We start from the raw sequence: 22465 nt of genomic DNA on the forward strand, positions 1-22465 counted from the left end.
GGTGAAGAAAATTGGAGTGGTTCACAGTTAACAAATGCCATCAAGATGCCTTTTATATTCGAGTCGATGTGATTAGCACACAGTTCTCTCACACTGTAACCCATAAGAGGTGCTTCCCAATGGCATGCATTAATTTGATAAACTAGGGTCATGGTAAGTGACAGTAATTTTATTAATAGAAAAATATTCTCAATATCCTAACTTGGATTTACTGCACCAATACACTTCAGTTTTTGCTTTTACTTGTTATATGGTATTTACAATTTATGCATGTAATTTGTTCTTGAACAAAGACTCAGACATGCATTTATCTTGTGGAACCTGCATTTCAAAGTATTTATAAATGTGTAGGCACTTTTGTTTTGGGATAAGATCATCTTTTTTTCCCCTTTCACCTGTATTAATTCAAGCTTGTAGTTTAGAGTTATTAAGAAGTACACAGATAAAACCTCTAGGAAAATTTAAACGGATAATAAATAGCTATGTTCAGGTTAAGGTTGTTGTTGTTGTTTTGTTTTTCATAACTCTTTCATGCACATTTTCATGGGACTGAAATTTAGATGAAAGAACTTAGAACAGGAACACACCCTGCCCACCTCCCCCAACACTTTTTTGAGAAAAATTGAAGCAAACAGTCTCGAAGAATAAAAACACCAAATCTAATTTGTAAGATTCTTCATTTGTAGAATCCAAACTGGGTTGTTGGTGTTTTTTTAAATTTAACTTGGTAGATCATTTGTCTCCATTTTATAGGTTCTTTGTGTTTCATGCTCTACCAGCTGATTACCATCCTATCCCCTTTGCAGGAGAAAGATCTGTGTAAGGGCCAGGAAATTGCATGAGCGTTGGCTTGAGGATTTCTGAGCAGCTTGTTCAATGAGGGAACAGGAAAGGGAAATGATCCTCTTGGTCCAGATGCACGGTGGGTAGATCCCAGAAGGCAGGCACATTTGCGACGATACAAAACTCCTACACCCTACTCATCAGCCTTCCACTTTCACTATGGTAGCATGTCTTTCAGGGTCATCCCTCTAGCTACAGTATGCCTCAAATGGAGGGGGTTTCAGTATTCGTCGTAGAACTCATGACTTATTATTGGACCATCACTGTTTTGCTGAACTGGGGCCCATATTTCCTTATTCTGTAGTCACATACAACTTTTTAAAATGTTATAGTTGCATTTGATGGGCCAATAATACTTTGCAGAGTGTCCATATGCAACAGATAAAATTTAATGCGGTAGATAGTTTGAGATGAAGCATGAAGACCCTAATGCTTAAAATTGATAACTATTCAGAGGATTTTTCTTTTTATTAACCATAAGTAATGGATTCTAACTCACTGGATAATTTTTAGAATATTTACTGTTACTCATATATTTTGTTATTTATATTATGACAGTGACCAAAATGTGCTTGGTGCTGTAGCTACGTATAGAGACTCGGTCCCCAAATAGTTTATAATCTACAGTTCCAGTTTTGCAATGAGCTCTGTTTGGGCAGCCCCGGTATAGATGTTTACAGTATTGAGGCTTATAATAAATTTTGATGACTGCTTTTTTAGCTCCAGGTTTTGGGCTAAATTTCACACCCAGATTTGTATCTTGCAGTTGGTTTTGGTATTAAAATAAGTGAGTGAGGATCTCATTCAAAGTCTGTTTTCTTTTTGTCATCCATCTTAATTCTGCTATCTTTCACAAATCCACTTATTTTCAGATTCATAGCTCTACATGGCAGACTGTAATTTGCCCTTGATCTATATATGCAGCTTCTACAGATATTAATTGGAGTTTCATATACAGCTGAAATCGAGTACATATCTCCTTTCTCATGTTTGGTAGAGTAGATTTACCAAAAGGTTATGTGCTGAAGCACATAAAATTAGCAAAATGCTGCAATTTTTCCTAGGCTCCATATTTGCTCAAGTGATTCAGTTAGACACCATTTTAGAGGTGTGAATTACAACTTTCTGACTTTCAGTAGAATTACTTATGGTTTCAAATTTCCCCAGATGTTCAGCTAATAGGGAGATGCCTAGATAGATATATTTTTAAAGGGGCTTTTAAAGTTTGTCTGAACAAAATTGCCTGGCTTTCACTGTGACTTCAAATGGAAACATTTGTTACTTGGTCTTTTGCCAAGACAGTGTCTTGGCATCTCTGGGAGGCCAGAACTGCTCCCAGTGATAAAATTCCATCTTGGTGAGTGGAACAATGTTGTGCAGTTATAAGAATGCTTGGATGTTTACCTCTCGATCCAAAAGAGGCATTTTCCCTTTCTTGATGAAGATTTAAGAGCCACTCTTTCCCCAGTTATTTTGTCCTGTGTTTTCTGATGCACATGAATAATATAACACACATCCATGGTAATGGCAAAATAAAAAAAAACATAAAGGTTGTCTCTACTAATCTTTTTCAAGCGGCAGGTTACTTTGATGGAGAGGAGAGCTTTGGGCTACAATCCACACTAGCTTCTTGATTAAATTCTACTATGAGACTCTACTGTTCACCATGTTTGCCTTTGGTTACGAGTTGATGCTGTGTCAGTAGAAAGACTACTTTGGGCTAAATTGAAGTTTAGTTGGGATGAAAATAAAGGTCACTTTTTATTTATTTAAAAAAAAAATAGAACCATGATACCAAATTCTTGAAGATCACCTGAAATGTTTACTTTGATTGGAGCTGGATCTTCAATATATTTAAATACAGTTTATTAATAAAAATAATTTAAGGCATGTCCATTAAAACACCTATTGATCTATCTGATAAGTGTCATTACATGTATAATATTTTTAGATGGAACAATAAGAATACATCCTCTGCAAACATGTGAACAATCAAGCCCTTGCCCTGAATATCTTACAATCAAATTCAGACAAGTTTCAATATAACCATTCAGACGCAATAACAAATGTTATAATGCAAATCTTACAGATGGGAGAAAAATGTAGTATTCAAAGGAGAGGCCATGGGTGACACCAGGCTAATTATATCTTATGTCCATTACGGTAATAGGTTGATGGTTAATGGCTTCTTAGTTATTGTGTAATGGTATCTGAGATACCATGGTGAAATAACTTGTTTTGTGATTGTTTACTGTGGTTTAATTGTGCCCACTGTGTATCTCTCTGGTGGCGGGATTGAATATTGTCATTGATGTGAACTACAAAAATCATAGAATTATAGGACTGAAATGGCCCTTGTGAGGTCATCTAGTCCAGTCCCCTGCATTCAGGGCAGGACTAGGTTTTCTCTAGACCATCCTTGACAGGTGTTTGTCTAAGCTGTTCTTAGTCTCCAACGAAGGAGATTTCACAAACTCCCTGGGCATTTTTTTCCAGTGTTTGACCACCCTGATGTCCAATCTAAACCATCCTTGCTGCAATTTAAGCACATTGCTTCTTGTCCTATCCTCAGAGGTTAATGAGAACAATTTCTCTCCCTTCTTGTAACAACCTTTTTACATACTTGAAAACTGTTATCATGTCCCTTCTGTCTTCTCTTCTCCAGACTATACAAACCCAAGATTTTTCCAATCTTCCCTCACAGGTCATGTTTTATAGACCTTTAATCATTTTTGTTGTTGTTCTCTGGGCTTTCTCCGGTTTGTCCACATCTTTACTGAAATGTGGTGGCCAGAACTGGACACAATACTCCATTTGGGGTTGAGGCTTATTCAGCATGGAGTAGAGCAGAAGAATTACTTCTCGTATCTTGCCTACAACACTCCTGCTAATACCTCCCAGAAGGATGTTTGCGCTTTTTTTTTTTTTTTTTTTTTTTTGCAACTGTGTTACACTGTTGACTCATTTAGCTTGTGATCCATTAAAACTCCCAGATCCCTTTCTGCAGTACTCCTTCCTAGGCAATCCTTTCCCATTTTGTATGTGTGCAACTGATTGTTCCTTCCCAAATAGAATACTTTGTATTTCTCCATATTGAATGCCATCCTATTTATTTCAGATCATTTCTCCAGTTTGTCCAGATCATTTTGAATTTTAATCCTAACCTCCAAAGCATTTGAAACACCACCACCCCCAGCTTGGTATCATCCACAAACTCTATAATATATTTAAAATAATATCTTGGTTTTCCACTTGAATTCACCACAAATGGTTTCCAAATCAAATTTCTCAATGTACAGAACAAAGCAAAATTATTTTTTCTTGTAACTTCCAAATCTGTTGACTGAGTCTATTTGGAATCCAAGTTTTAGTACTTCTGCTTCATATATCAACAAGAAAGATTCAGGCATCAGAACTTATCTGCCAACTGTGTTAATGATGCATAAAATAAAAGTCAGTATATACAGCTGTTTAAAAACTGGCTGTTTTCCAAATATCTTGAGAGAATGTATTTTTTGTTTAAATTAAATTAAGCAAAGATGATCAGGAAGGCACTTACCAAAGTACTGTTTTTCTAGAACCACTTTTTTTCTAGTCCTATACTTAAGTGGCTTGCAGTGTTTCCAAGTTACTGGCTGGAAGGGGACAGAAGCTGCTATAGTCTCTGATTATTAATTATTCACTATTTAAAATCCTTAAAAAATACATCCACATGGCCGTTGGCAAAGGACTCATATTAAACCTCATCATTTTTCTTAAAGATGCACCTTCAGAAGCTAATATAAAAGCTCACTGCGGTTATGTTTTCTTTTTTCTCTTAGAAATCATTTGTACCATGGTTACACATGACTTTTTCCTCATTCATTCTAAATCAAGCATATATTTCATTCATTACCCCCCTTGGTACTTGCACACTTTTAGTTTATTTAATAATCACTATTTGAATCAGATATTTAAAAGTTTAGTAGCATTTAAATGTCCTAGTACACTCCAACGTAGGTTGAAGCTAAATGATGGACTGAATAGTATGGTTTTGTTATTTTAGGTTTCACATCATCTACTTTATGCAGACTATTGGTGGAATTCTTTTGTAAAAATTATATAACAAATATGCAACATTTAATTTTACTGTACTTAGAAAGGAAAACATCAAATGGACAGCTACAAAATGAGGAATAACTAGCAAGGAGGTAGCACTGCTAGAAAGGATCTGGAGGTTATAGTGGATCACAAATCGAGTCAACAATGTGATGCAGCTGTGAAAAAGGAGGATATCATTGTGGGGTGTATTACCAGGAGTGTTGTATGTAAGATAGGGGAGGTAATTGTCCTCATCTACTCGGTACTGGTGAAGCTTCAACTGGAGTACTGTATCCATTTCTGGGTGCTGTACTTTAAGGAAGAGGTGAACAAATTAGAGAGAGAGTCGAAAGTGAAAAGAGGTCTAAATAACATGACCCATGAGGAAAGGTTGAAAGAAATGGATCTGGTTAGTCTTGAGAGAAGAACACGGAGAGAGGGCCTGATAACAATCTTCAACTACCTTGAGGGTAGTTATAAAGAGGGCTGTGATTTATTGTTCTCCATGGGTAGGACAAGAAGTAATCAGCTTAATCTGCAGAAAGGGATATTTAGGTTAGATATTAGGAAAAATTATCTGATTATAAGACTAGTTAACCACTGGAACTGGTACCAAGTGAGGTTGGGGAATCCTCATCACTGGAGATTTTTAAGAACAAATTAGACAAATGCCTAGCAGGGATAGTCTTGGTTGACTTGGTCCTGCCTCAGCACTGGGGGCTGGACCTCTCAAGATCCCTTCCAGTCCCACATTTCTGTGATTCTATGCCAGCCAAACCTAAATCATGTTTGGAGGAGGAGATCTACAGAGTATAGCAATAGGGTTTAATCAGGACTTTTGGAGAAGTGCTACGGGCTGGTATCCTGAGAGGTGGTGACAGTGATCTTCATTTCTTCCAAAGCTGCTGACCTATCATGCTGGCTCTGTTTTGGTTGCTGTGTTAGTAATAGCTACCAGGGCAGTGACAATGGGAAATAGAAGGTTGTCAGATGGTTCTCAAAATGAAGAGGGAGGAAGTAAAACCTAGGCCACATACTAAAAAATGGCAGAGAAGCCAATATTTCATTTACTTTATAAAATATTCCTAACAATAAAGGACTGGGCACATATGTACAATTTAACAGAACTGGTCCTTGTTGATATACTTCCTATTCACAAACTACTCCTGATCCTAAAGTGGGACCTCAGCATCACTGAACAGTATAACAATATTATGGATGTAGTTTATATTTTAATGGGTGCAGTAAAAAGTTAATGGAGCAATAAAACTAATAAAATGGAATGAATCATGTGTTTTCCCCCACCCCATAAAGCATGGGCAGCCTGGCAATATAGGGGCCCAGTAGGACAGTACACAGTGGTTGGGAGTGTCCTCTTCAGAAACCCTTTGGTAGCTACTAGTGCTGCTGTCTTCTGCAGCACTCTCCAGCCTCCTTTCAGCAGAAAGGACTATGCTAGTGGGTGCTGGGTTAATGTAGTCAGCTGCTTGCCCTCTTTTTGCACAGCAGGCAGCTGTTAGCAAAGATAGAGAGGATCTACTTCAGGGGGCGGCAACGTTCAACACGCGGCTCGCCAGGGTAAGCACCCTGGCGGGCCGGGCCAGTTTTATTTAGCTGCTGACGTGGCAGGCTTGGCCGATCGCGGCCTCCACTGGCCGCGGTTCGCCGTCCCGGGCCAATGGGGGCGGCGAGAAGCAGCGCGGGCGAGCGATGTGCTGGCCACGGCTTCTCACCACCCCCATTGGCCCGGGACAGCGAACCATGGCCAGTGGAGGCTGCGATCGGCCGAGCCTGCCGCGTCAGCAGGTAAATAGAACTGGCCCGGCCCGCCAGGGTACTTACCCTGGCGAGCCGTGTGCCAAACGTTGCCAACCCCTGATTTCTACTTCCTGACCTACTATTGGGAGTCTGTAAGGGAGAAATTGGAATTCAAGGGGGGAAACATGTGGAGAAAAGGAACCAAAGATTCCCTAGGAGGTTGTGAGAATATTGCTACCTATGACACACTAAGTGCTATCTTGAATTGTGGTATGGTGCTTAGCCACCTTAAGAAAAACAGATCCGTCAGTGGAGACGTTGAGAGGGTGGGAGTAGGGAGTGAAACAAGACTAGAGGTAAACTTGGAGAGACAGAACGTGGACAAAGGAAAGGTAGTTGGAGGGGAGTGAGAGATACTGGGGACTTGAGATGGAGGAAGGAAAAGAGAGCGAGAGAGATGGACCCAGAAGTGACACTTGAAGGAGAAGAGGAATAGGGATAAAATATGGAGAGGAAGGTAATAGTGAGAGATTGAATTGCAGGTTGAGTTGAGGGGAGTGGGAGAAGAAAGCAAAAGAAAAAGGAAGTGCTACAGATGAAACGAAATAGTGCATGCAACCTTCCATCTTCTCTTTAGTGCCCTCTTTTCCCTGCATGAACAATATATAACAGGAATTAATACTGAAATCAATAAGAACTATTGTGGAGTCAGGTACTGATCAATGTGATTAACGATAGCAGAATTAGGCATCGCTTGCTATGTAACAGAAAGCAAGATGAATGTGAAAGATGAAAATGTGTTGCTTGGGCTCTCCAACAATGGGGCCTTTAGAAGTCCCTGTCAGCAGCACAACTCAATTGATCATTTTATTCCATTTTAGCTGCCAGGCTGTGGTATGTTCCAATTCCAGTTATTGCTTCTGATGGGTGCAACATCACTGGATGCTCAGGTTTTCTCACAATCCAGGACAAAAAAATTGCAGGACATAAAATCTCACTCACCCACCCACTCCTGTAATAGACCCTAAACCCTCTGGCTGAGTTACTGAAGTCCTCAAATCATAGTTTAAAGGCTTCAAGTTACAGAGAATCCACCATTTACACTACTTTAAACCTGCAAGTGATCCATGCCCCATGCTGCAGAGGAAGGTCTCTGCCAATCTGACCTTGGAGAAAATTCCTTCCTGACCCCAAATGTGGCCATCAATTAGACCCTGAGCATGTGGGCGAGACCCACCAGCCAGACACCTGGGAAGGAATTCTCTCTAGTAACTGAGAGCCCTTCCCATCTAGTGTCCCATTGCTGGCGGTTGGCGATATTTGCTATTAGCAATTCCAGATTGGCTATTTGCCATTGTAGGCAGTCTCATCACACCATCCCCTCCTCCATAAACTTATCAAGCTCAGTCTTGAAGCTAGTTAGGTTTTTTCCCTTCACTACTCCCCTTGGAAGGCTGTTCTAGAACTTCACTCCTCTTATGGTTAGAGACCTTCATCTAATTTGAAGCCTAAACTTGTTGATGACCAGTTTATATACATTTGTTCTTGAGTCCACATTGGTGCTTAACTTAAATAACTTCTCTCCCTTCCAGGTATTTATCCTTCTGATGTATTTATACAGAGCAGTTGTATCTCCCTTCAGCCTTCTTTTAGCTAGGCCAAACAATCCTCTTCTCATATGCTTTGAACCTCTTCTCATATGCTTAATTTTTCTTTGTTAATCTAGTTAGTTTTACATATGACTTAGTTTCACATTTAAAAAAATATCCTACACAATTTTCTTTTATGTATTTGTGATAAATTCAATAACTTTTCCAAATCCACATTGGACCATTGCATTTGTATTCATAACCTCCCTCTTCGGCTTTTAAATCTCCCATGATCACAAATATGTCATATTTTGGCTTGAGCTCTGCAATTCACCAGAGAATGTTTCTCCCCTCCCCCCCCACCTCACCCCACCCAACAGAAAGGTTTCATTGCATTCAGTTATGTACAAATCAAATAAGACAGAGAAAATGAGAGGAAAAATAAAATACACCAAATACTGCTTCTAAGATCCAGTGGAGTATCAATATAATGTCTGGTACAAATTCTACCTGGCCCTTATGGAAAAGTTTTATGGAACTTAATAGAAAATTTTAACTATCCAGTAGAAGTTAATAATTCTATAAGAAGGACAGAATTCTCTATTAAGAGGGTTTAAAAAGCTTATAGAAATCATATCATTCTCCAGACGGGTACTTTGAAGATGAAATTGTAGGATTTTATTAGCTGTGCCAAGTGTGTTTGACTAATATAGTCAAACAGTTGAATAATGTGTGTGCAGGATATCTTAGGACACCTTAAAGGACCTGTTAGGAATAAGTATTAGATAATCTTGCCTTAACCACTGAACCTTTAATTACAATCCATTTCAGCCAGAGTAGTGGGCATGTGGATTCCTTATGCTGATGGTGGTTTTGTCATTTTTGTTTCATGGCTGGGGTTTGGGACTGAAGAAGCTGGAGAAGTCTTGAGAGCTACCTATTTGAGAGCTTAAACATCTAGGCATATGTGTCTGAAGTTTTTGTACTGAAGTGAAGAATTTATAAGAAAAGTTAACGATATAAATAGGATATGAATATGAGAATTTTGTTTTTAAATATCTGGTGCACAAACTATTACTGTGCTCTGAGACATTCACTCTAATGGTTGATTCCAGAATATATTTTTCAGTCACTATTCCCAGGGGATCAAACCATGAAAAACATTTTTCATTTTCCAACAGCTCAGTTCCTTGATTTCCTAATGTTAAGTTATTTGGAGGCTTCTACTGGAGGGAAATCCTCTGGTCTGTTATATGTGAACTGTAGCGTGCATCGGGCTCTAGACATCAGAACGGCATTTCCATCTGGATATGGCCTCCGATAGCAGCATGAAATGTTGGACAAGCACTGGATACTTCATACTTTTCATTTAATGAACTGTTTCTTTATTACTCTGCAAAGCTTGTATAATACACATTTATGGTTTAAAAAGTGCCCTGCATCCCACTTCATGGGAAGGGGACCTCATTTAGATTAACATGAGACTTCAACAGCAGGTGGTAGAATTAACCAACTGCTTCAATTACTGCTTTTGCGCATGACTTTCATGTGTTGCTAAGATTATCAGAGGAACCTGATTACATCCCCTTAGATGCTATTGTTGGCACAATGATTAAGCTGTGTGGGGTTTTTTTGTTGTTGTTGTTGGGGTATTTTTAGATTAGAAACCTAAAGAGCTTTTTGGCATGAGGCAAAAGCACTGTGTATAGAGATCAGTAAGATAGTGAGTATCATTGCTCTGTAGCTTATCTCCACATATACAGCTCCCTCGTGGATCCCTATGATAAACATTATTGGAACAATTAGCTGCCGCTGACATAGAATCCAGACGCAATGGCCAGCAGCACAGAGCCAAAAATTATAGAGCCAAGAACCATAAAAAAGCAACACCAAGCTACTCTCCCCATTCAATTGCTGTCATAAAACCCTCCCAGTGCTATGTTTGCATAGCTGGCTTCACCGATATGGCACCAAAACACAAAAGAAGAAGCAGCAGCACTTGTCTTTGTTTAGCTGAAATTACAAGTCATTGAATTAGTATGTCATCTTTATTGGGCTGTCATGCAGCAGAGGTGAGAAGGCTCTCTGTAATGGATGGAAGAGTTTGATGGTCTAAAAGACAGGCTCACAGATGGCTGTTGATATAAAACAGTTTGCCCTTCTTAAAAAAAGAGAAGGCGGGGAGGCTGAATAGGTCTCTACTGATTTGAGTAGCTGTAACTAACAATATTTATGTAAGGTTGATCTTAGAGTCTGGACTGGAGGGTGAACCAAGAGTTTGTCTAAATTACAACTCGGAAGTGCATGCTAAGCCATTTTAAAATTTAAATATTAGTGAGGCAGCATAATCCGAAACATGAAGCAGTAAAGGTCTTGCTCTGAAAGCTGTTACCGCTACCTTTGCATGGACAGAGTTACCCTTGTGATATTCTGCAGCACTAGCAGAATTCTTGTAAGGATAATCAACGGAGCTGGAAACCAAAAATCAGGAAAACCAAGAGGAAATAGTTGTTATATTTTCAGAAGCTGTCTAGTACTCTCTCCCCTTGCTCTCTTTAAATGGGGGAATAAACAAACAAACAAACTGCTGACCAAAATTTGCTTCTAGGGCCTGAGATAAAATACTGTACCCTGCATAAAACATCTGTTTTAAATGAAACACCACAAGACCACCACTGAGTGAGAGCAGTTTGTCAGGCAATGTTCTCACACTTATGATTCTGATGTATTTATAAAAGCATTTTGGGTTGAAATGTATACCAAATTGCTAAAACCCTTTTCATCTTTGTTGTCCTTGAGTTCTAGGTTTGCACAAGGATACTTGTAATTTGTTCAAGGTTCACTTTTGTGAGGTAGAAGGCACTCAGCACCTTGCCAAAGCAGTTCAACAATTCCCAGTATCAAGCTTCCCAATTCCCTTAAGATTCAAAGCAAAAACCCTCCTGTGAAGTAAGGACCAAACAAGTAACATTCTAAGGACATGATGACTCAAATATTTGTTTATACTTTTCTGAAGTTTTGGACAGTCACTGTGGGGCTCTTCTGTGGTCAGCATTATTTCACAACAGTTTTCTTGAAACAGTCAGCACAATCTGTTTGGTTTGTTTGTTTTTTGTTTTGTTTTTCCTCCCCTCTATGCTGTAAATCGGACCTGATCAAAGAGAATGCACAGTTGGTTCTCTTTGGTTTGCTTTGTTTTGTTTTTCCCTCCCTATATTGTCCCTAGCCTTGAGAAACATTGTATTTTTTCTAAATAACATCAGAATAACCTTAATTGTATCTATCTATCTATATATATATGAATATTTTTTTAAAAAATCCCAATAGTAGAAGAAAGAAGAGATGGTATTAAGAACTAGAGGCCCTGTCATTCCCTACCTAGAGCTGTTACATTCCGACCACATAGGGAACTGGATGCTCCCACATGCTGAATTTCCACCTTATTCATGGAATTGGCATCATTATTTCCTCCCCGCAAGTGTGCTGACCAGTTATTTAGCCCCCACCAAATCAGCATAACCCTTGAGGGTCTGTGGAAGCCTAGGTCATAGTGGTTGAGGTGCTCTATCTCAGTAACATTCCCAGCTGCTTCCCATGTGCAGTTGTGTTTCACAGAGGATGAGAATGTTCATTAAAATTACTCAATTTCTCCTGCAAGGAATTCTTTCTTCCTGCCAGACTGGGACTGAGAAGGGTACTAGGCTGTAATACCCCCTCCCCCCCCCCGCCATCTACCTCCCATGATGGGGGAGATAAAATGTGTTTGTCTTCACATGGAGGGGGAAAAAATTGATGTCCTAAGTAGTGCATAGGATCTGGTCCAGGAGGTGAATATAGCTGAACAATTTGGTAATAGTGACCATAATGTAATTAAATTTAAAACTTCCTTGTAAAGGGGGAAAATGCCAGAGAAGCCTATAACAGTAGCATTTAACTTCAAAAAGGGAAACTATGCAAAAATGAGGATGCTGGTTAAACAGAAATTACAAGGAACAGTCACAAGAGTGAAATGCCTGAAAGCTGTACGGAAACTATTTAAAAAAAAAAAAAAAAAAAAAAAAAAAGCTCAAACTAAATGTATACTCCAATTTTTTTTTAAAGTAAGAGGACCAAAAAACAAAACCCAGGGCTAAACAGCAGAGTAAAAGAGGTGGATAGAGGCAAAAATAACTATTTTTTTAATTTGGAAGTCAAACCCTCATGAGGAAAATAGAAGGGAAATTACATTCGACTTGCCAGAGTTTATAAGTATAATTAACCAGGCCAAAAAAGAATTTGAAGAGGTACTAGCAAAAGATACACATTCTCACAGCAAAAATGCGCACGCACACACAAAAAACGACAAATTAAGTACATCAGAAACAAGACGCCTGTTAAACAATCACTAGTCAATCAAGGTGATAAAGGAGCACTCAAAACCAAAGATGTGAAGAAACTAAATGAATTTTTTTGCATCGGTCTTCACTACAGATGATGTGAGGGAGATTCCCACACCTGAGCCATTCTTTTTAGTTGACAAATCCGAGGAACTGTACAAGATTGAGGTGTCAGAGGAGGTTTTAAAGCAAATTGATAAACTAAACAGTAATAAGTCACTGGGACCAGATGGTTTTCACCCAAGTGTTCTGAAGGAGCTCAAATATGAAATTGCAGAACTACTAACTGTGGTATGTAACCTGTCGCTTAAATCAGTCTCTGTACCAGATGAATGAAGGACAGTTAAAGTAATCCCCATTGTTAAAAAGGGCTCCAGAGGCAATCCTGGCAATTACAGGCCAGAAAGCCTAACTACACTACTAGACCAACTGGTTGAAACTATAATAAAGAACATAATTATCAGACACCTAGATGAATGTGATGTGTTGGGGAAGAATCAATATGGCTTTTCTAAAAGGAAATCATGCCTCACTAATCCATTAGAATTCTTTGAAGGGGCTAACACAAGTGGACAAGGGTGATTGAGTTGATAAAGTGTACTTGGACTTTCAGAAAGCCTTTGACAAGGTCCCTCACCAAAGGCTCTTAAGCAAAGTAAGCAGTCATGGAATAAGAGGGAAGGTCCTCTGATGGATCAGCAACTGATTGTTCCCTGTCTTTTTTTTTTTTATTAAGTGTAGGAATAAATGTTCAGTTTTCACAACAGAGAGAGGTAAATAGCAGGCTCCCCCAAGGTCTGTCCTGGCACCTGTGCTGTTTGCGATATTTATAAATGATCTGGAAAAGAAGGTGAACAGTGAGGTGGCAAAATTTGCAGACAATACAAAGTTATTCAGGATAGAAAAGTCTGAAACTGACTGGGAAGAGTTACAAAAGGATCTCACAATACTGGATGACTGGGTAACAAGATAGCATATGAAATTCAATGTTGATAAATGCAAACTAATGCTCATTGGAAAACCTAATACAAACTATAAATACATAATGATGGGGTCCAAATTAGCTGTTACCCCTCAAGAATGAGAACTTGGAGTCACTGTGGTTAGTTCTCTTAAAATATCTGCAAGATGGAAAAGCAGTGGGGGAAAAAAGGCTAACGATGTTAAGAACTATTAGGAAAGGGATAGATAAGACAGAAAATATCATAATGCTACTATATAAATTCATGGTACACACCCAGCTTGAATACTGAGCAGAATTCTGGTAGTTTCATCTCAAAAAAGATATATTAATATTAAAAAAGGTACAGAGAAGGGCAACAAAAATGATTAGTGATATGGAACAGCTTCCCTATGAGGAGAGATTGAAAAGATGGGGACATCTTAGAAAAGAGATGACTGAGGGAATAAGATGAAGGTTTATAAAATCATGAATGGTATGAAGAAAGTGAATAGGGAAGTGTTATTTACTCCTTCACATAATTTCATTGGGTGATCACGTTCTTCTGTTAATGGGCAACAGGTTTAAAACATAAAAAGTATTTCTTCACATAACATACAGTCAGTCTGTGGAACTCCTTGCCAGGGGATGTAGTGAGGGCCAAAAGTATAACTGGCTTCAAAAAAGAACTATATACGTTTATGGAAGATAAATCCATCAGTGACTATTAGCCAAGATGGTCAGGGATGCAACCCCATGCTCTGCGTGTCCCTTAACCTCTGACTGCCAGATGCTGGGACTGGATGATGGGATGGATCACTCAATAATTGCCCTGTTCTCTTTATTCTGATCTGCACTGGCCACTGTCAAAAGACAGGATACTGAGCTAGATGGATCATTGGTCTGACCCAGTATAGCCATTCTTATGTTCTTATGATCAAGGTGTCTCTTCTCTCTCTTCTCCACACCCCACAATTTTTAGCCTAGTATTTATTTTGTCTGGCCCCAACTTCACTTTCTTGCTGATAGTCCATTTATTAATCTCATCTCCCACTGGTAGCTGTCACACTGAAAGCACTCCAATGCCAGCTGGTGCACTGTCATACTATACACCCAAAAGATGGAATCAATGGAAAACTAAGATCCCACTGATTATTAATATTCTTGTTTGATATGTGTACAGTAAGCGCACAAAGGGCTTTATAGATATGTGCTGCAACTATGTTCTTAAAATGTATTTGATAAGCCAGGATGTCAGCCACATCAGACAACGGAATGGGTTTCTTAAGCAAGGTATGATCAAAGACCAACAGACAGCACATTTACTTGAAAAGTAAACAAAGCCATCAAGAAAACAAGTGGGGATAGATGGACTACTTTTCCATCTTGCAGATATTTTCAGAGAACTAACCACAGTGACTCCAAGTTCTCATTCTTGCGTGGTAACAGCTAATTTGGTCCCCATCTTGATGTGAGATGGAGACTGTACCAGTAAGAAATTTTCCTGCTGCTTGAAGCAGGACCAATAACCAACATCGGAAAGATCTAAGAAGAGAGGAAAAGCCATTTTGGTACCCATCACAGGAAGGACTAAAGGGACAAGAGCTTTTTAAATCACAGAAGAATGAATCCTTCAATTATAAGGACTGACGTCTCTGGGAACTGAATATAGGTGAGAAACCTGCTTAGGCAAAGATTGTAACTTGCTGTGAAATTAGGTTTTAGTCTTAGAAGCAAATATTCACACTTTGTTTATTTGTAGCCATTTCTATCTTCATTCCTTGGTATCATGTAAGCCTCTGTCTTTTTATTTAACAAAGTTGCTTTACTTTATAGTAAAAGTAATTCAGTGCTTTGATAGAAGTGTGCTTTTTTTTTAACCCCAGTTTAGGTAATAAGCTGCAGGGTACTGCCTCTTTAAGGAAGCCGCAAACTTGAAAACTTCTGTTTAGTGTTCAGTGAAAGGGTTGGAGACTGCAGGTCAGACAGTTTTAGAGAAATTTGGGGCTGGGGGAGAGTTGGGGGCACCCATAAAAAGCAACTGGGTGGTGGAAGCCCAGGTATGACTTGTGTACTTGAATGCTGGCTCTTGGTGTCAGGGCTATGTGCCACAGCAACATAGCATTTAAGGCACCCAGAGTTTCACAGCAGGCAGTGACACAGCCCTGGGTAGAACCCCAAAGTGTCACAGTAGCATCTCCTCCTAATAGCATCTCTTACTTACTTTTATATAGCTGTCAAGGGGCTGTAATCATATTGAGTGCCTGTGGCTTTGGTGTTAGAGATCACAGACGCAGGTCCGCGCAACAGAATTCAGCTTGCATGTGGCCATGGTAAGCCATTGTCTTTCGGCTTCTGCGCCCTCCTTTCCCACATACCAAGCAAAGCCCATTGACTGCTGCGGTTTTCCTGTTAACCTTCAGCAGCAGCAAACAAACTACCCCCCCCATCCAATTCTCTAGGATGATCGTTTTATCCCTCCCCCCCATCGCGTGGCTGGTATCAGGGAAGATCCCTGCAGAAACCAAACTAACCCCCCCCATTTCCCCCTCCCGCCATGAATTATCTGGGATGATCGCTGTACCCCTCCCCTCACCACGTGGCTGGTAACAGGGAAGATCCCTGCTAGCCAAACGCGAAAAGCTCAGGGCCAATTTCCCCCCCACCCCCACCCCCGTGCTTGGCTAACTGCAGGGAAGGATTTCTTTTCAGCCACAGGCAAACAGCCCAGTAGGAACGGCCACCTCTGTCCCCTTAATTAAATTCCCATATTTCAACCAGGTTACCATGAGCGATATTACTCTCCTGAGGATTACACAGTGAGATAAAGAACGGATGTTGCTTGAATGCCAGCAAACACCGGGACCATACGCTGCCAGGCTTTTTAATGCAATGATACCAGATTACTTGCTGCAAGCATGGCGTGGTCAGGTGTCCTACCATGGAGGACGGAATAAGGCTGCACTGCCCAGAAACCTTGTGGCAAGGCTTTTGGAGTACCTCCAGGAGATCTTCATGGAGATGTCCCTGGAGGATTTCCGCTCCATCCCCAGACACGTTAACAGACATTTCCAGTAGCTGTACTGGCCGCAAATTTATCCCAAGTCCTCAGGGCAAAGTAATCATTAAAAAACGCTTGTTTTAAAAGCAAGTTTTATATTTTAAAAGGTAAACTCACCTGAGGTCCCTTCCATGGGGTCATGGTCTTGGATATTGGGTTGGGAGGGTACTTCAGTCAGGCTGAGAAAAAGATCCTGCCCGTTGGGGAGAACGGAGTGCTGGGTGCTCTCCGCAAGCTCGTCTTCCTCCTCCTCCTCTTCCCCGTCCGCAGAATCCTCAGCTGATGAGATTAACCCCACCTCGGAATCCATGGTCAGAGGTGGGGTAGTGGTGGCAGCCCCCCCGCCCTCTAGAATTGCATGCAGCTCGGCATAGAAGCGGCTCTGACCCGGAGCGACCATTTGCCTCCTTTGTTTTTTGATAAGCTTGTCTGAGCTCCTTGACTTTCACGCAGCACTGATCTGAGTCCCTATTGTGGCCTCTCTCCATCATGCCCTTGGAGATTTTTTTTTCAAAAGTTTTGGCATTTCGTCTTTTCGAACGAAGTTCTGCTAGCACTGAATCCTCACCCCGTATCGCGATCAGATCCAGTACCTCCCGTACGGTCCATGCTGGTGCTCTTTTTCGATTATCGGCCTGCATGGTTACCTGTGCTGATGAGGTGAGCTATCTGTGGTCACCTGTGCTCTCCACGCTGGGCAAACAGGAAATGAAATTCAAATGTTCGCGGGGCTTTTCCTGTCTACCTGGCCAGTGCATCCAAGTTCAGATCGCTGTCAAGAGCGGTCACAATGGTGCACTGTGGGACAGCTCCCGGAGGCCAATATCATCGAATTGCGGCCACACTAACCCTAATTCGAAATGACAATGTCGATTTTGGCGCTACTCAGCTCGTCGGGGTGGAGTACAGAAATCGATTTAAAGGGCCCTTTCTTTCGAAATAAATGGCTTCGTTGTGTGGACGGGTGCAGGGTTAATTCGATTTAATGCTGCTAAATCCGAATTAAAGTCATAGTGTAGACCAGGCCTATGACTGCAAAAACCAGCTAGAGTGCTGTTGTGGAAGTGGCACATGGTAGGCTGTAGGGCTTGGGGCCACTCCTGTAGAATGCAGAATCACTTTATAATAGGGTATATTTTAAAAGTAGCTGCCTCAGATGTAATGGAACATTTCAGTGCAAAATATGTTAAATTTTATTTTAGAAAAATGAAATTATCCTTCCAATACTCTTTACTGTATGCGGAATTAGTAATGTTGTAAGTCATCTGGACACCTACATACTTAGCGATATTCAGCACCAGTAACTAATGCTGTGACAAGTAAAATGTAGGCTCTCTACAAAGTCAAAATCACTCTGTTAATTAAGCTTCAAAAAAAAGTTTTTGCAGGTATGTGGCCTGAGTTCTAATCAGTTGGGTTGGCCATTTTTTCCTGTAAAGTGTTTTTTTTATTTTTTTTCAACATTTTATTACTATAGATTGTCACCCACATTCTGATTTCAAGATGAAAAAAAACAAACCATAAATCCATTTTGGAGCAATGCTACCACAAGTAACCTGTTTAAAAAACATGCATTTGGATACTTTGAACTATTTCTCAAACATCGTAAAGTCTAAATCAGGAGATGAAGTTAATGAAGGAAACGTTTTCCAGTTAATTTTTAATTAAATGGTATTTTACTAAATATATTATCTATGTAGTTGTGCCTTGAACAGTGCAAACCAGAGTCACAAAAGTAGCTATTATTCGTACAGATGAATTCCTACAGTATTGTGCAGCAGAAGACATTAGATGCTGATAGTATAGATCTTCATACCAAAAAAAAAAAAAAAAGACAGGATGTATTGTTTTGCGAGGGTGACTACCGGAATGCTTTTTGTTGTTGTTTTGTAAATATCTGCTTTAGATTTTTTTTTCTATAGCACCCGTCACCATAGTATCTGAGTACTGAACAGATTAAATTAGCTCTGCATGACCGTTTTGTAGAGGATTCTGCTCTTCACCTTTGTCAGGCTCTAGGGGGCTCTGCTTGGTGCTGGTCGTGTTCTTGAAGAAATATTTAAAATGTCACTTACGATGGGAAAACTGCAGCAAATGAGTGGCTTTGCAGGCTGTCCCTTCTAGCATCACCCAGACTTTGGTCTAGTCTGATTCTCTTCTGGTTGCTTATTCTGCTCTCCTCACCCCACCCCCCACGCCAACTGAATATGCTTTATATCTGTCTCATGTGTTTCACTTGAGGTTTTGCTAGTTGCATTGGTCAAGAAGAGCACAATGGTCTCGGTGGATCATGGATGGAGAGGCAGTCTGTAATGTAGCTGGATCATGATTCACTGATCTCTTTGAAGATTAGGACCAAAGCCTTGAATTAGCATTTGAAGTGAACTGGGAACCATTTGGAGAATGCTGAACAAAGGAGTAACTTGCTTTTGGTGGTTCAATGTGTTGCCCAGATTGTACATTGGTTGAGCACCAACACGTTTTATGGATGGACCATACATAACTTAGTGCTATATTTTTAAACTAGTTCAAATTTAATTGTGTGCCTTTAGAAAATGATGGTACTTTTTTTTAACTGACAAAATGGATTGCAAGATAAGGTATCTGGACAAGCCTCTTTGCTGTATTAGCAATTGTTTCATTTCATGTAATGTTTATTAAATTGTTACTTTTACATGTAATTAATTGGCATGATAAATCAACTGTTATTAATGAGAGAGAATCTAAATATGTCCAATTCATTCAATAGGACACCTCAGGAACTCTTATTAGCTAGGCCTCTTATATTTTGCTAACTCAGTCAAGGCATGACCATTCTGATTTACCACTTACCTGCCACTCACCATGCTTTTTGTTCTAGTTGTCATTTGGATTTCTTTTTTTAATTTAGACTTGCAGTCAAAGTTGTTAAAACTTTATCCATATTGGAACAGATTGTGACATTCATTATAGCTTACATTATAGACCAACTAACCAGCAGTTCTACAAGCTAGTGGATTTTCATTCTTAAATTGGCCTTGTTGGTTTGTGTTGAGTCAGCAATATTTTATTTGTATTCTGTATGTTTGTCACGTGTACTGTACATTTTATTGCTATTTGGATGAGTTCTTAATCTGTCTTCTGTAACATGTAAATGAACAAAGGACATTAAAATCCAAAGGTGCGGTAGGGATCAGCCTCAGACATTTTGCACCTGAGCATAAGCGTAAAAACAAACCTTACTTTTTCTTAGAATGTGCTATGTACTTCAGACAGTTATGGAGTAACAGATGTTGGAGACTCAGGAATCTAGGAGTATGCTGGTATGTCACTCATGTCTCTTTAACAAGCTGCTGTGAGTTAGAGAACTAGACTTTCCATATAGACTCTGCTTAGTGTCTCAGAAAGATGATGACACTAAAATAACGGGCTTCCTGTCAAAACCAAATACCTATTGCTCTCAATTTATGTTGGAAAAGTTACAAGTTTAAAAAAAAAATTTTTTTTATTACAACCTACTAGATAATGTGCATCAATGAAATACATTTGATACTGGTGGATTTTGCTGAGAACTATGTTGTTGTTGAAATATGGCTCCTTTGCATTTCAGAATGAGAAAGATATATTGATACGTAAACTGTTTAACGTAACACGTGGAGTCTGGTCAATGAAAGCGTAAATAGCATATGAAAGGACCTTCAGGTGGAATAGCGTCCATGTTGGGTGGCTCTAAAGGGATATTAATTTATACTTGGATACAGGAAGACTGAATGCCATTCTGGACCTTGTGTACATAAAGACGACTATGTGTTAGGAGTTGGCAGGTGCAGGAACTTACAATACAAAATACAGCAGCAGCAAATACAATATTAAATTAAACTGGAGCATGCAATGTATATTGGGCAGGGAAAGGAGTCTGCATGTGATAACAAACATTATTGTCAAAATGTTAATACAAAGGACACGTTTATGCCTGATATGATAATGAGCAAGGTCATACCTGGCCATATCAAAGTAGCCTGAAGAGTATAATTGACAGTTATCTATCCAACTTCAAGAGATAGAGCTCACTGACAGCAGGGAGCTCTGAAGCACTACAATGTGGAGACTCAGACAAGGACTTCAACAGCCTGAGAGAGAATATAGAACTCTAGAAATATAATCACCATATTTTTCTGATTTTTATTTTGGCAATTTTATTTTCAGTTGTTTTGGCTTATCTGGGCCACAAGAGAGTATGATAGAGAAGTGTGTTTCTGAACAGTTTATCTTTGATTTTATAGGGCTACTTTGTTTTTCAGACGTGTTGATTTATTGAAGACACTTTTGGATCTTAGACTGTTTTGGGGAATATTCACTACAGTCTGTTCTTGGGGACAAGGGAAATGAACTTCTTATCTTATCAGCAGGCAGAGGAGAGTGACAAAGTTACCTGGCCTGGGGCACTTTATCAAAGGTGCTATAGGTGTTGCCAGAAGACTGACTTAAATCAATAATATGCAAGGAAAAAGCCTAAGGACCCAGGGCTGGCGCAACCCATTAGGTGACGTAGGTAGTCTCCTAGGGCGCTAACATTTGGGGGGCGGCGACCGCGGCGGCCGGATTTTCAGCCGCCCCGGTCATCGGTGGTATTTCGGGGGCGGGATCTTCTGCCACCTCTGTTGGGTGCGGGACCTAGGGCGGGACCTAAGGTGGCAAAAAAGCTGGCAGCGCTCCTGTAGGGACCACAGAGAGTGACAGGATTAGGGGACTAATCAACTTCTGTCCTCACAGGTATTATCCACAATGCTGGCTTTTGGATGTTGAGGAGATTCATTGAGATGATTCTTTGGGGACTCCCACCCGATATTTAACAGATTACATAAAAAGGGGATATAGGAAACAATCTTTTTGCCCCCAAAACCTGTAGTCCTCCATTGCAAAAGCGTGGAGTCCCAGTATTCATACTGGTCTCTTAACACAGTTGCCAACATTTCAAGGGACATTTCTCAAAACAACTGGATCCCAGCTAATGGAGTTAGCATTGTAGTGAATTTTACCCCTATACACATTAACTGATCACAATGATTCAGTGAAGTAGATAAATTGTGTTATCCCTATTTTACAGCGGAGTAAGCAATGGCCGAAAGGATTAAGTGTTTTGATCTGAGCGACAGAGAGAGACTGCATCAGAAAAGGGGTAAGAACACACAAATCCAATAATCTCAGCCTCCTACTTAATTCTCTTATGCCATGGAGTTGCTTCTCCTCCCCTTGTGACACACAGTTGATGGCTGGAAAAGAAAGACCATGAATACAGCATGAAATATCCTAGTGACAAACTTTGAGACTGAGCAATAGATTTACCCCAGTTTGTTTTCAGATAGGCCTATGTAAGGTTAAAGGCCTATGAAAGGAAAAGAATTTTCAAGAGTACTAAGCGCTCACAGCTCCAGTTTAAGGACATCATTTAAATTTTTAATGTAGTAAGAATGTTGTTTGTATTCACAATTCTTCAAAACCTGCAGGGGCCCAGAGCCAGCTTAGAGTATTATGTGTGGTATTATTTCTTTAACAAGTGGTTTGGTTGGTTCGTTGTTTTTCCTGCAATCTAAAAAAAACAACTGAAAACAAAGAAAATGTGACCAAAATGCTGAACTTGCAGTCCATTCCTATCCTCCCTTTTCCACTATGTGTGTACAGAATGCTAGCTGGATATTAGAACCTGTGTAGTTTCTTTGTTTTCACTACAGCTTGATTTCAGGGTGAAATCCTGAACCCATAGAAGTCAATGGGAGTTTTAAATTTCTCATACACTGTCAACACTTTTCAGCCTAAATGTGTTGCTGCATCAGAGCAA

The sequence above is a fragment of the Chrysemys picta genome, chromosome 3 (genome assembly GCF_011386835.1).
Source record: "Chrysemys picta bellii isolate R12L10 chromosome 3, ASM1138683v2, whole genome shotgun sequence".
Taxonomy (NCBI): domain Eukaryota; kingdom Metazoa; phylum Chordata; order Testudines; family Emydidae; genus Chrysemys; species Chrysemys picta.